This window comes from Nycticebus coucang, chromosome 7 (assembly GCF_027406575.1).
Source record: "Nycticebus coucang isolate mNycCou1 chromosome 7, mNycCou1.pri, whole genome shotgun sequence".
Classification (NCBI taxonomy): domain Eukaryota; kingdom Metazoa; phylum Chordata; class Mammalia; order Primates; family Lorisidae; genus Nycticebus; species Nycticebus coucang.
Genome location: NC_069786.1, coordinates 9,691,708 through 9,707,255, shown reverse-complemented (window position 1 = coordinate 9,707,255; position 15,548 = coordinate 9,691,708). Strand labels below are relative to the sequence as shown.

The 15,548-nt window shown below is 42.7% G+C and overlaps 1 pseudogene; it reads left to right on the top strand.

Moving 5' to 3' along the window:
- Positions 1-11,951: 11,951 nt before the first annotated feature.
- On the top strand, positions 11,952-13,852 carry LOC128590687 (YTH domain-containing family protein 2-like; annotated as a pseudogene).
- Positions 13,853-15,548: the final 1,696 nt, after the last annotated feature.

Genomic DNA, 15,548 nt, shown 5'->3' with positions numbered 1-15,548 from the left:
TAAAAATCTTCTGCACAGCCAAGAACTTAGTAAGTAAAGCAAGCAGACAGTCCTCAGAATGGGAGAAAATATTTGCAGGTTAAACCTCCGATAAAGGTCTAATAACCAGAATCCTCAGAGAACTCAAACGTATTAACAAGAAAAGAACATGTGACCCCATCTCAGGGTGGGCAAGGGACTTGAAGAGAAACTTCTCTAAACAAGACCGACGCAAGATCTACAAACACATGAAAAAAAGCTCATCATCCTTAATCATCAGAGAAATGCAAATCAAAACTACTCTGAGATATCACCTAACCCCAGTAAGAGTAGCCCACATAACAAAATCCCAAAACCAGAAATGTTGCCGTGGATGTGGAGGAAAGGGCACACTTTTACACTGCTGGTGGGAATGCCCACTAATACGTTCCTTCTGAAAGGATGTTTGGAGAACATTTAGAAACCTAAAAATAGACCTGCCATTCGATCCTATAATTCCTTTACTAGGTTTATACCCAAAGACAAAAAGTCACAATATAACAAAGACATCTGTACCAGAATGTTTATTGCAGCCCAATTCACAATTGCTAAGTCATGGAAGAAGCCCAAGTGCCCATTGACCCACGAATGGACTAGCAAATTGTGGTACATGTATACCATGGAATACTATGCAGCCTTAAAGAAAGATGGAGACTTTACCTCTTTCATGTTTACATGGATGGAGCTGGAACATATTCTTCTTAGCAAAGTATCTCAGGAATGGAAGAAAAAGTATCCAATGTACTCAGCCCTACTATGAAGCTAAATTATAGCTTTCACATGAAGACTATAACCCAACTATAGCACAAGACTATGGAGAAAGAGTCAAGGAAGGGGAAGGGGGGGGAGGTTTTGGTGGAGGAAGGGTAATGGGTGGGGCCACATCTATGGTGCATCTTAGAATGGGTACAGGCAATTGCACTAATGTACACAGCTATGATTTAACAATAAAAAAAAATGAAAAAGCCAACAAGTAAGGAAAAGTATAGAATGAAAAGTAAATATTGTCTGACACCCTCCATGGTGACTGTCCTTTCGTAAGCTTCTCCATGTGGGACTTTAAGCCCAGTATTCAGACACTGATGCTCACCTTCCCATGAGTGGAGACTTGGCCAAGAGCATGTGCCCTGGAGCCAGACCTCCTGGGCACTTGCTGGATGTGTGACCTGGGAGAGTCATCAGACATCTCTGCGCCTCAGTTTCCTCCTCTACAAGATGGAATTAATAGGGTGGTATCTGTGCACAGGGCTTTTGAGAGGATTAAGGAGTGCCATAAGAGACAGGTATTTGACATTTACTTTTGTCTTTTAAATACAGTGTGAGCGCCTCTGCACACTCAAGCCATGCCAAAGTGTGCAGATCCTGTCCTGTCATTCTCTGTGACACCAAGAGCCCAGTGCCCAGTGCCCAGGGGACCCTGGCTTCTCCTCAGGTCCCCCGGGTTCCCATCACACACAGCTACTCTTAGAGGCCCTGAGGCCATGGCTGCTGGTCAAGGTCAACCCTATAGAATCTCCTTTTCTGCTGTCTATACCTGTCCCTCTTCAGTCCCAGCACCCTGGGGTGCTTTTCAGCTGGAGCTCAGCCCGCCTGGGCAGGAAGCTCACTCTGTGGGCAGGCCAGCCATGGGGGCCGTGCATTCACCCTGTAAGGACCCACACCCCTAATACTACTGCTCCGCAAACCCCAAGCCCAAGAAGGATGAACCTCCCTCCTGATGGGCCCTAACCTGCCTCTGCACCTGGCCCCAACTGGGCCCTCAAGCTTAGGACCAACTCTAGGCCAGCCTGAAAGCCATGTCCCCACAGGCAGCTGCCTCTCACTGCCTCTGGACACCAAGGAATCTGTCACCCAACTGTACTTTAATTTACCAGACTATAAAATGGAACTATTGCATGAAAAGGCCTCTCCTGGTCCCTTTCATCCTGATGTTCCACATCTGAGACTCTGCCCTAGGCTGTGACATAGACCCTGACCCTGCATTATGGCCCTGGGAATGGTCCTGCCTTTGGCCTTCATCCGCTGGGCTGTGCTACTCCCCCCACCCAAGCATTCATGCTTTCTGCCCTGGCCTTTCCCTCCTGGTCTCAAAACCTCAGCAAGGCACCCAGCACCGGCAATGCCAGGCTGAATATCCAGGTCTTAAGATGGACATTTATGCTCAAACACAAATAAGTCCACAGCCTCCCTAAAAACGTGCAGACACCCCCAAAGCCAAGGAGGATGGCAATGTTTTAGCTGCTTCATGGGTTTTAGTCTTTACAACTAGTCTGTAAGCAGAGACCTAGGAGCCATGTCACCTTCTCGTTGGTCTCAGGCACTCTATAAACTCTCCTGACAGGGCAGATGGGGGTGCCAGCCCTCTCCCACATCTTTAAATGGTGTGAGGAGGCAGTGTACACAGCTCTGCTTTGTAAAGGAGGCAGTGTACACGGACCCCTATAAAGGATTAACAGAAAGGACTCAGCAGTTTAGCAAGGTGAGCACACCTTTGCACTGTTGTTTCACGGGGGTGAACATTTGTTTTGATTTTTTTTTTTTTTGGTAGCAAGTGAATGTTTTTAAATACATTCATACAGTCATAATTAGATGATTAAAATTAGATGCTGCAGTGAAGGAGGTGCCTGTGCTCAAAATGATCTCCACTGGCTTTCTGACTTCGAAACAACCCTCTGTCCCAGGCCCCCTCCTTCAGATGGGTAGGAGAAGCTGCCTCCTAGGTTGGTTTCTTCAGAACACTTGTGAATTTCTTGCAGACCAGTAAGGGACCAGTCCCTGCCAGCTGCAACTTTGAGTTTGCTCAAGGCCATTATCCTCATGGGCATCAGCCAGTGAGATTGTCCCTGTATAGTTAATTTGCAGTAAAGGATTCAAAGCCTAAGCGCTCATCTCAGTGCATTTTGAGAAATTCGTGCACTCATGTGAGCACCACACAGATGCTGGGTTAGAACATTCCTTTGGCCACAGAAAGTCCCCTGTGCCCCTTCAGACACCCTCCCACACCCCTCCCCAGGCTTTACCGTTCTAATTTATGTCACTCCAAATACATTTTGCAATTTTCGCAGTTCACTAGAATCATACAGTTGTTGTCCTCCATGTCTAGCTGCTCGACAAAACAATTGCGAGATCCATCCACTATTGTGCATTGAGTGAAGATGCAGGGCTGCGCACCACCACGGAGTGTGAAGATGCAGGGCTGCGCACCACCACGGAGCGTGAAGATGCAGGGGTGCACACCACCACAGAGCATGAAGATGCAGGGCTGCGCACCACCACGGAGCGTGAAGATGCAGGGGTGCATACCACCACGGAGCGTGAAGATGCAGGGGTGCGCACCACCATGGAGCGTGAAGATGCAGGGGTGCATAGAACCACGGAGCATGAAGATGCAGGGGTGTGCACCACCACAGAGCGTGAAGAGGCAGAGCTGCGCACCACCACGGAGCGTGAAGATGCAGGGGTGCATAGAACCACAGAGCATGAAGATGCAGGGGTGCATAGAACCACGGATCTTGAAGATGCAGGGGTGTGTAGAACCACGGATCTTGAAGATGCAGGGGAGCGCACCACCACGGAGCGTGAAGATGCAGGGGTGTGTACCACCACGGAGTGTGAAGATGCACGGGTACGTAGAACCACAGAGTGTGAAGATGCAGGGGTGTGTAGAACCACGGAGCGTGAAGATGCAGGGGAGCGCACCACCATGGAGAGTGAAGATGCAGGGCTGCGTACCACCACGGAGCGTGAAGATGCAGGGGTGCGTAGAACCACAGAGCATGAAGATGCAGGGGTGCGTAGAACCATGGAGCGTGAAGATGCAGGGGTGAGCACCACCACGGAGCGTGAAGATGCAGGGGTGCGCAGAACCACGGAGAGTGAAGTTGCAGGGCTGCACACCACCACGGAATGTGAAAATGCAGGGGTGCACACCACCACGGAGCGTGAAGATGCAGGGGTGCGCACCACCACGGAGTGTGAAGTTGCAGGGGTGCGCACCACCACAGAGAGTGAAGTTGCAGGGGTGCGCACCACCACGGAGCGTGAAGATGCAGGGGTGCGCACCACCACGGAGCGTGAAGATGCAGGGGTGCGCACCACCTCGGAGCGTGAAGATGCAGGGGTGCGCACCACCACGGAGCGTGAAGATGCAGGGCTGCGCACCACCACGGAGTGTGAACATGCAGGGGTGCGCACCACCACGGAGTGTGAAGATGCAGGGGTGCGCACCACCACGGAGTGTGAAGATGCAGGGCTGCGCACCACCACGGAGTGTGAAGATGCAGGGGTGCGTACCACCTCGGAGCTGTGTGAGAGGCCTTCTGTGTGTATTTTTGTGGATGCAGACACTAATTTCTCCTCTACCTATCTCTAATATTGAAACTATTGGCCCATAGGGTGTATGTTCAACATCATCAAAAACAGCCAAATAATTTCCAAAGGCCTTGTACCATTTCACACCCCCACTAGCCATGTGTGAGATTTACAGCTGTTCCACACTTTTATTTTAGCCACAAAAGTGGATGTGTGGCGGTGTCTCGTGTAGGTTTGCTTGTTTGTCTGGGGTTTTGTTTCGTTTTGCTTTGTTTTGATTTCGCATGACTTATGAGAATGAGCACCTTCTCACATTCTTATTGGTCATTCTAGTATCTTCTTTTGTGAAGTGCCTGGTGAAGTTTTCCCACATTTGATAAACTGAGTTATGCCTTTTCTTCTTATTTAGAGGAGTTTATTATATGTTTGTATGTGAATCCTTTGTCAGATATAATTTGCAAACATTTTCTCACAAGTCTACAGCTTGCCTTTTCCTCCTTAGTGGTGTCTTTTGATAAGCAGACATTATAAATTTTGTTTGTTTTTACAAACAGGTTCTTGTTATGTTGCCCAAGCTGGTCTCAAACTCCCAGCATCAGGTGATCCTCCTGCGCTGGCCTCCCAAGGTGCTGGGATTACAGGCGTGAGCCATGACACCTGGCAAATTTTTATGAATTTATAGGTGAAAAGAAATATCTTTTTCTCACCCATCACTAGGTTCATGGTTGAGGCCCCATAACAGACACTATTAGTAACAAAGAAAAGCATACAAATTTATTTAACATAAATTTGTGTGACATAAGAAACCTTTTGAGAAGATCACATGCCTTGTTAAATATTATTTAACTGAATAATATTTAATTCAGTTAAATATTTAAATATGGTTAATATCAGGTTTATGTAGTTTCTATAAAAGAAATTGAGAAGTATTTCCTTTTTTATCTGTTCTTTAGGGGAAAAATTGAACAATTGGCTTTTTTTCTTCCTAAAATGTTAGGGAAAATTCACCAATAAAACCATTTAGTCCTGAAGGTTTTAAAAATAAAAAGGTTTTTTGGACAGCACCCATAGCTCAGTGGGTAGGGCGTCGGCCACATACACCAATGCTGGTGGGTTCAAACTTGGCCTGGGGCCAGCTAAAAAAACAACAACTGCAACAAAAGAAAATAGCCAGGCATTGTGGCAAGCGCCTGTAGTCCCAGCTACTTGCAAGGCTGAGGCAAGAGAATCACTTACACCCAAGAGTTTGAGGTTGCTGTGAGCTTGGACCCCATAGCACTGTACCCAGGGCAACAGCTTGAGACTCTGTCTCAAAAAATAAATTAATTAATTAAAAATAAAAAGGTTTTTATCTGTGACTTTTATTTCTTTAACATGTATAGTACTATTCAGAGGTTTCAGGTCTTTGATTAGAGTGTTGTATTTTTCAAGATATAAAATTTCAAATTATTAGTATGAAGTTTCCCATAGTAATAGTTAAAATATCTCTAAAAGACTGTAGGATGTAGAATTTGTAGTGATATCCTGTTTTTCATTCCTTATTTGTGTGTGTGTCTGGAGCATAAGCTGGAGTACCACAGCATCAGCACAGCTCACAGCAACCTCAAATTCCTGGGCTCAAGTGATCCTCCTGCCTCAGCTTCCCAAGTAACTAGGACTACAAGTTTCCACCACAACACCTGGCTAGTTTTTCTTTTTTTTTTTTTTTTGGTAGAGACAGAGTCTCACTTTATGACCCTCGGTAGAGTGCCATGGCCTCACACAGCTCACAGCAACCTCCAACTCCTGGGCTTAAGCGATTCTCTTGCCTCAGCCCCCTGAGTAGCTGGGACTACAGGCGCCCGCCACAACGCCCGGCTATTTTTTGGTTGCAGTTTGGCCGGGGCTGGGTTTGAACCCGCCATCCTTGGTATATGGGGCCGGTGCCTTACTGACTGAGCCACAGGTGCCGCCCCTGGCTAGTTTTTCTATTTTTAGTAGACATGGGATCTCATTCTTGCTCAGGTTGGTCTTAGACCCCTGAGCTCAAGTGATCCTCCCACCTTGGTCTCCCAAAGTACTAGGATTACAGGTGTGAGCCACCTCTGGCCTCTCTTTTTCATTCTTTTCTTTTTTTTCTTTCTTTTTTTTTTGAGACACAGTCTCAAGCTGTCACCCCGGGTAGAGTGCTGTGGTGTCACAGCTCACAGCAACCTCAGACTTTTGGGCTTAAGCAATTCCCTTGCCTCAGCCTCCCAAGTAGCTGTGACTACAGGCGCCCGGCTATTTTTTTGGTTGTAGTTGTCATTGTTGTTTGGCAGGCCTGGGCTGGATTCAAAACCGCCAGTTCTGGTGTATGTGGCTGGCACCCCAGCTGCTGAGCTACAGGCACCAAGCCATCTTTTTCATTCTTGATACTGAAAATTTCCTTTATCTCTCTCCCCCTCGCCTTTTATTTTGGAAGATAGGGTGGGTGTCAGCATTTTCTTTTTTAGAAATTGACATTACATTTTTCCTGAGTTCTGCACGCCTGGAAAATAATAATCATAAGAAATATCCCCACTGGTCTGTTTCAAAAAAAATGGCTGATTGCAAAGAAACACCCTTCTCCATGTGATTTCTGCTTTTAAATTTATTTCCTTCTTCTACCTTCTCTGTGCTTCATTATTCTTCTCTTTCATAACTTGAGATGAAAGCTTCAATCATTTCCATTCCAACATATGCTCTTAGCCTCTTAGCGCAGTAAATGTTACGTTACCTCGTTATTTCCCACAAATGTTGATACATTTTGCCTACATTTTTGCTTAGCTCAAAATAGTATCTAATTCCCTTGTGATTTCTTCTTTGCTCCACAGGTTATTAAGAAGCATTTGGGCGGCGCCTGTGGCTCAAAGGGGTAGGACGCTGGTCCCATATGCCGGAGGTGGCGGGTTCAAGCTCAGCCCCGGCCAAAAACCACAAAAAAAAAAAAAAAAGAAGCATATTGCTTTTTTTTTGCTAGGGTGGCACCTGTGGCTCAGTGAGTAGGGCGCTGAACTGCAACCAAAAAATAGCCAGGCGTTGTGGTGGGCGCCTGTAGACCCAGCTGCTCGGGAGGCTGAGGCAAGAGAATCGCGGAAGCCCAAGAGCTGGAGGTTGCTGTGAGTCCTGTGACATCATGGCACTCTACTGAGGGCAGTAAAGTGAGACTCTGTCTCTACAAAAAAAAAAAAAAAGAAGAAGAAGAAGCATGTTGCTTAATTTCCAAATGTTTTATAATTTTCTAGGTTTCTGGGATTTAAACCCATCATAGTCAGAGGACATCATCCTCTGTATGATTTCAATCCTTTAGGTATCACTGAGTTGATACCTAGACATTATAGTCTATTTTGTTAAGTATTCCACATGCACTTAAAGAGACAATTAATTGATAGGCAATTTTCCATGGGTCTCTCATGTCTTTGCATGTCTTATAAGCAGAGAGCATTATGGCCTTTTACATCTTTTCAAAGATATTTGTGTAGCAAACAGCCTTTGAAGATGTGTGTGCATCTGAGTCAGAGAGCAAGTTAATCCGCCTCCACTGTAATAAAGATAGTGTTTTCCTCTGAGGCAAAAGTTAACTTGCTTCCACCCATTGTAACCATCCCCCTACTGAACAAATTGCAATGACCCCTGAATAATCCTCTCCCTTAACTAACTACCTGACCTTTTGAGTTGTTTTCCAGAAATGATGATTTTCTGAAAGACAAAGGAGCTGAGATTCTGGAGGCCCTGGGCAGACTTCCTCATGACTCAGTAACCCCCACAACCTACCCGCAAGGTGCTTGACCTGCCCCAGGGCACAGCCCCTTGTTAACACCATTACCTAACCCAAGGCATGTGATCCCTCCTTTAAAACCCCAGGATCTTCCTTAGATTTATTTGAGGCAGCTTCTCCCATTCTCCTGATGAGACATCTACTGTATTAAAAATTCCTTTCTTCCATGGCAATCTTATTGTCTCAATAATTGGATCTTCATATGACGAGCAACTGGACCCAGACAAAAACTCTCTTGTGCTTTTGACAACACTATAATGAAAGGGTAACAAGACTGAGGTTTCCTAAGCTCGTGATTCCTGAGCTGGGATGTATGGCTGCTGCTTGTGTGGCATTTATCTGGGCCAGATCAGTCACCCCAGTGGTTGGGGGAGGAGGCACAAGGAACCTATGAAAACAGGGAACTCAGTATATGTGCCATGCCACGAATGATAAAAGTCCTTTGTCTCTGACCTAGGAATCTCAGACCTTCTCCAGCAACCATGAACCCTTAAGAGGCTAAATAGCATGTGCAACGTATGTGGGATAAAATCACAAAGTTTTCACTGTTCTTGACATGTATTCTGCAGTTTGGGATGAAATGTTCTTTCTATGCTAATTATTAGGTTAACTTTGTTAATCAGATCATTCAAATCTTATATATCCCTACTATTTTATATGTCTATGTTTTAGTTAGGAGAGAAGGGTATGTGTGATTGTCTATTTGTAGATTTGTCTATTTCTTACTATACTTCTGCCTTGTTTTGCTTCATGTATTTGAAGATACAATATTGTGTCCATATATTTTAGGATGGCTTCTCCACTTGAAGAACTAACCCTTTCATCATTTAAGATAACCCCACTTGCCTTTGGTAATAGCTCTTGTCATTAATTTACTTTTATATTGATATAGCCACACCAGCTTTCTTAGGCTTACTGTTTACCTTGTGTACATTTTCCATCCTTTTCCTTTCAGCAGTTGTTTTATTATAAAGTGTAATTCATAAATAATTCTTATTTCAGCAGTCTATATTTCAATCACAGTACACTGGTGGTTTTAAAATATGTCCACAGGTGGGACATCAGCAAAATGAAGAAGCAGAAGACTCTAATCTCTCATTCCTCCACAAAAACAAATAAGCAAATAAAAGGAAACTATATGAGTCAAGTTTGTCTGAGCTATGGAGAATAGTAGAAGCTTGACAGCAACTAAGCAAATTCCCAATCAAAAAGAAGTCATCTTCACAATGGTAGGAAAGTTTCATGGTGCTTTTTAACTCACCCATTCCTCATCCCCCTCTTGGTGTGGCAGCAACCATGGTCTAAAGTGGCAGGAGCTTGGTTTCTACTATTCTCCCCCAAACCATAGGGAATAGAGAAGACCTTATTTGCTAATTATTATGTAAATCTGCTCTAACCCATCTAGGAATACCTACAGGAGTGATGTGAGATGTTCATCTCTGATGGCATAACTCAGAATGCAGGTGGTGAAAACAAAAAAAGCAGTGGGTACTATTTGCAAAACTACAAGGGGACTATAAATGTACAGTTGCCTTGTACAAAAGATAACAAGTGAAGACATTCAACAGACTATCTAAGACCCAGAGGAGAAGTTGGGGTGACAGATTTTGGGAAATTAGAACATACAAAAGCAGCCATATATGTGGAGGAATTTAGTATTCCACACACATGGCCAGATAAGATACATGCTCAAAAAAGACCTAAGAAGACCTTAAGCTTTCACCTCAGGCTGATTGTTAGACTCAAAGTAAACCTATCTAAGGAGTGAAAGGGTGCCCCAACACAGACCCAGTCTTCAAAGACTTGGAAAGGAGGTTGTTCACTCTTTTGGGCTTCTGTTGGGGGGGAGGATGGTAGGCAGTTATTTTGCTTTTTTCAAATCTTAGCATTCAAGGAAATCTCTGCAAAATGTTAGCTGAACTCAGCTAACATAACAGAGACTTCAGTGATCACACATGTCAAAGAATAGAACTTGCAAAAATAGTTTGAAAACTCTCAAAACAAATTGGTTGCTACAGTCTTTGGCAATCAGAAAAAAGAAACCAAATGCTGAGAAAGGAGAGGAATCTATTTTCCAGAGTTACCACATTATAAGAATAAAATGCCAAATATTCAATGAACAGTCACAATGCATAGAAAGAAACAAAAAAAAAAACACAGCACATTCAAAGAAACAAAATTCAAAATAGAAACCATCTCTGAGGAAACAGTTGTATTAAGTATGCTTAAAGAGCCAAACAAAACATGGGGAAAAAATTAGAAAATCAGTAAAACAATATGTGAGCAAATGAGAATACCAATGAAAAAACAGAAATGATAAAAAATGAACCAAAGAAAAATACTGGAGCTGAAAAGTATAATAAGTGAAGAAAATCACTAGACAACTTTAACAGCAGATTTGAACACACAGAAGAATGAATCAGCAAACTCGAAGATGGGACAATTAAAATTATCAAGTGTTAGGAAGAGAAAGAATAAAACAAATGAAGGAAAGTGAACATAAATTAAATAACTTTGGGGACACATGACATAGGCATATATATGCATTATGAGAACTCCAGAAAAAGAGAGAGAAAGTTGCAAAGATTATTGGAGGAAACAATGGCTGAAATTTTACAAATCTTATGAAAGACATGAATCTACAAATCCAAGAAGTTCAATAAAGTCCAGGAAGGTTAAGCCAACACCAATACACATAATCAAACTATAGAAAGACAAATAATAAAAGAGGATCTTGAAAGCAGCAAGAGAGGGCAGCACCTGTGGCTCAAAGGGGTAGGGAGCTGGCCCCATATGCCGAAGGTGGTGGGTTCAAACACAGCCCCAGCCATAAACTGCAAAAAAAAAAAAAAAAGAAAAAGAAAAAAAAGAAAGAAAGCAGCAAGAAAGAAGTGATTCATCATGCACAAGGGATTCTCAGTACAATTATAAGTAGATTTCTCTGGAGGCCAAAAGGCAGTGGGATAGTATATCTAAATGCTAAAATTTTAAAAACTATTAGCCAAAAATTCTATACCTGGCAAAGATATGCCCAGATAAACAAAAGTTGAGAAAGTTCATTAATACAAGATGTGCCTTATAAAAAAATGCTAAATTTTTTTTATAAAAAGAAAAAAGAATTTTTATTGTATTTCAGGTTAAGATGAGTTACAAACAACTAGGTTACAATGTTTCCAATGTTTTTGAAATGCCAAATCCAAGTAATTATTCAGCAGCACTACATTATAGGAGATACATTCCCCAGGTCTCTGGCCACAAACTCCCAGCCAACCTTCTGGCTGAGATAATGCTGCGATATCCCCTGTGAGACCCCTGCATTCACAGTGAGCATTACTCTTATCATTTACTAAAGCTGAACCAAACCTGAGCTTAAGGCACATCTAGTGCCAAAAAGGAGGCAGCAGCCAAATGAAGAAAAATAAATAAATTCAACATAGTAAATTGCAAAGAATCCTAAGAAAACACATTCAATGAAAATAAAACAAGCCAGACAGAGAAGACTGGAATAAATAACTAATACCTCAGCGCAAAGATATAGACATACATCTACAAGAAACAACAGCAAACGAGAATAGACTATGCCCCTCCCCAAACAGACAAAGCTAGAAACCAGTGACTGATCTTAACAAGATGGTGACAAATTAGCTCTCTCACCAAGAATTCAAAAGAATAGTTTTAAGGAAATTCAGTGATCTCCAAAATAACACAGGACAGCAATTCGGACATTTATCAGAGAAATTTAACAGAGATTGAAATAATTTTAAAAAATCAAGCAGAAGATCTGTCACCATCACCACACTGGGGAAAGTTTGCAGCCATCTCCACCCATGAGAATACAAGAGCCATGTCAGCTAGCGGCCTCTTGGAGCAGGTCAAGGAAACAAAGTACAAAATGGATCTGTACATTAAAAGGATGGATTGAACAATGATGATTTTTTTTTTATTTTAGTTTTTTCTTTATTGTATCTATTTTAGGAGTACACCACCATGTTTTGACACATTTACACACAGTGTAACGGTTATTACAATCAAGCAGATTAACATAATCTTCATCTCAGATAGTTACCCTTTAAATACAAATATTTCTTTTTTTTTTTTTTCAATGATTTTGAACCTTACTTGAGTCCACAGGCGAGGCCCAATAATGCATATTCTGCCATGGCAGACTCCTACTTACCCAGTTACTACAGTCCTTCCATTGGCTTCTCCTATTCTTTGGGTGAAGCTGCTTAATTTACTGGGAGTGACACCATGCTCTATTAACGTTTTATGAACAACTGAGCAATAGAGAGCACTTCCTACCAGATGCAATGTTTGGGCAACCATGACTCCTAAGTAGCACTTCATTTCTTGGTCAGCATGGTTTCAATTTCTCTCCCAGTGGGATTGACTTCTCAGCATGGGGAAATAACAGTTCTCAGGGACAGTCTACCAGAGCTCTGGATACAGTATCAATTATGCTTATGCACCTAGCTCCTTAGGTGGAGCCATGATTGATGGACAATCAGCTTTTGCCTCAGACCCTCAGTAAGGCTCCTGGCATGAATACCAAGGAATGGAAGAACTGAAGTTGGGTAGCACAGAAATTGCAAGCAACTTTCCAAAAGTTGTAGGCTCTGCTATTGGTAGTGAGTCCATTACTAGTAACATTGTGGGCTTCAAATAGTTTGCCTCCAGCTACCATTGCTCCTCCAAAACCAGCATCTTGGGCTGACATTGCTAGTAAGCCTGAAAAACAGCAACCTAAACTGAAGATCAAGAATGGCATTGAAGGGTCAAGTCTTCCACCACCCCAATAAAGCATAACATGGATATTGGAACTTGGGATAACAAGGGTCCTATGGCAAAAAAAAAAAAAAACCTCACAGGCTTTGGTTCAGAATACAGGACAGCCAACCCAGGAGTCTCCTCAGCCTGTAGGTCAGCAGGCTAACAATAGCCCACCAGTGGCTCAAGCATCAGTAGGGCAACAGACACGGCCATTGCCTCCACCTCCACCACAGCCTTCCCAGCTCTCAGTCCAGCAACCAACAGTTCAGCCAACCCACTGGGTAGCACCTTGGAACCATGGCAATGGGTTCGGTCGGTCATGATGGGGTGGATGGTAATGGAGTAGGACAGCTTCAGGCTGGTTCTGGATCTACTCCTTCAGACCCCCACCCTGTATTGGAGAAGCTGCGGTCCATTAACAACTATTACCCCAATGATTTTGAATGGAATCTGAAACATGGCTGGGTTTTCTTCATTAAGAGCTACTCTGTAGATGATATCCACCAGTCCATTAAGTATAAAACTTAATGGTGGAGCATGGTACCAGAGCCTGGTGACAAGAGACTAGATGCTGCTTATCATTCTATGAACAGGAAAAGCCCCATTTATTTTCTTTTCAGTATCAATGGCAGTGAACACTTCTGTGGGGTTACAGAAATGAAATCTGCTGTGGACTACAACATAGGTGCAGGTGTGTGATCCCAGGACGAATGAAAGGGTTGTTTTAATGTCGGGTGGATTTTTGTGAAGGACATTCCTAATAAGCAACTGCAGCACATTTGCCTAGAGAACAATGAGAATAAACCAGTGACCAACTGGAGGGACACTCAGGAAGTGCCTCTGGAAAAGGCTAAGCAGGCGTTGAAAGTCATAGCCAGCTACAAGACTTCCATTTTCAATGATGTCTCACACTAGGAGAAACACCAAAAGGAAGAAGAAAGCGTTTAAAAGGAACATCGGGGTCATGAGAAATGAAGGGCAGTTCTGCATAGACTTAAGCCATGGCTGCATCTACATACCCTAAATGGGAAAAAATTACCTTCAAGAGAATTAGGACTTTTTTCTTAATTTCATTGATTTCAAAGATGATTGCAGACTTGCAGTTTAAGTATTGGAATCCACAAAAGACATAGGACTTAACTGGAAAATGGAAAAAAAAATCACTCTTAGCTAGTTTAGGTGAAAATGCCCCTTTTATTTTGGTTTTGGCTGTGATTTCAGAGCATAATGCTTTGTCTTTTCACTATATTTTTTATATTTTTAAGTCCATAAGTAGATATGGACTTCTCTAATTTTTAAACACTTTCCTCCTCCCATTTTGACATTTGCACTCGGAGGACACTTGAGTTGCAAAGGTTTTGGGCATCCACCCCAGAAAGTGGGAAGTTGATTTTTCCCTTCTGAATTAGAAGAACATTTTTATGAATAATTTTTGTCTTAGAGAATTTAACAGTGTTACCCTACAGTTGTGTCTTTAAGGGTGGTTCAATTTTCTCTGATCTCTTGTTACTCAACGTACTAGGAATCCTAAGAAATGTTCTGTTCTTGTTCATTATACTGATTAAGTCAGGAGTAATTTAGTTTCAAAGCTAAGAACAATGGTTAAAAACTCATATACAGAAATGCATTTTGGAGGAGAAAAACATTGTAAAACGTGTAGCGAATGTTTCTTCAGTTTCTAGTTCAGCCAAAGAGGAAAGGGCATTACCTTTCTTTTTATCATTAATCACTTCTCAGTAAACATGAGATCCTGTTGAGCATCACCAAAAAAAAAAAAAAAACAGAAACTGAGAAATACATTTGCTAAATTAAAAAGTTTATAGAAGACAGGCACACGGCCTACAGACATATGAAAAAATACTCATCATCTTTAATCATCAGAGAAATGCAAATCAAAACTACTTTGAGATATCTAACTCCAGTAAGACTAGCCCATATCACAAAATCCCAAGACCAGAGATGTTGGCATGGATGTGGAGAAAAGGGAACACTTCTACACTGCTGGTGGGAATGGAAATGAATACATTCCTTTTGGAAAGATGTTTGGAGAACACTTAGAGATCTAAAAATAGATCTGCCATTCAATCCTATAATTCCTCTACTAGGTATATACCCAGAAGACCAAAAATCACATCATAACAAAGATATTTGTACTAGAATGTTTATTGCAGCCCAATTCATAATTGCTAAGTCATGGAAAAAGCCCAAGTGCCCATCGATCCACGAATGGATTAATAAATTGTGGTATATGTACACCATGGAATATTATGCAGTGACCCGGCCCGCGGGTCAGTCGATAGGGGGTGAGAATGGGAAGGGGCAAGGGGCGCGAAGAATGGAGACAAGACAGGAGTCTGATCAAGTCTCGTTGATTGCAAAGTTCTTCCAGGGTATATAAGGGTAGGTGAAGGAGAAGGTTTACGTCACCAGGTATCCAAGCAACCTGGCCTTGGTGGAGATAAGTTCCCAATGGCAAGTTTCCAAGTTTCACTCACGTGATTTACGAGAAGAGGCCTGGCGTTTGCAGGGAAATAGAAACTTAGGCCTAGTGTTTGCAGGGAAATAGAAACTTAAGTCTGTTAGTACCAGAAATAGCACTTGGCCTACAAAATAGATGCTGTGGTGTCAGCCTTCCACAATGCAGCCTTAAAGAAAGATGGAGACTTTACCT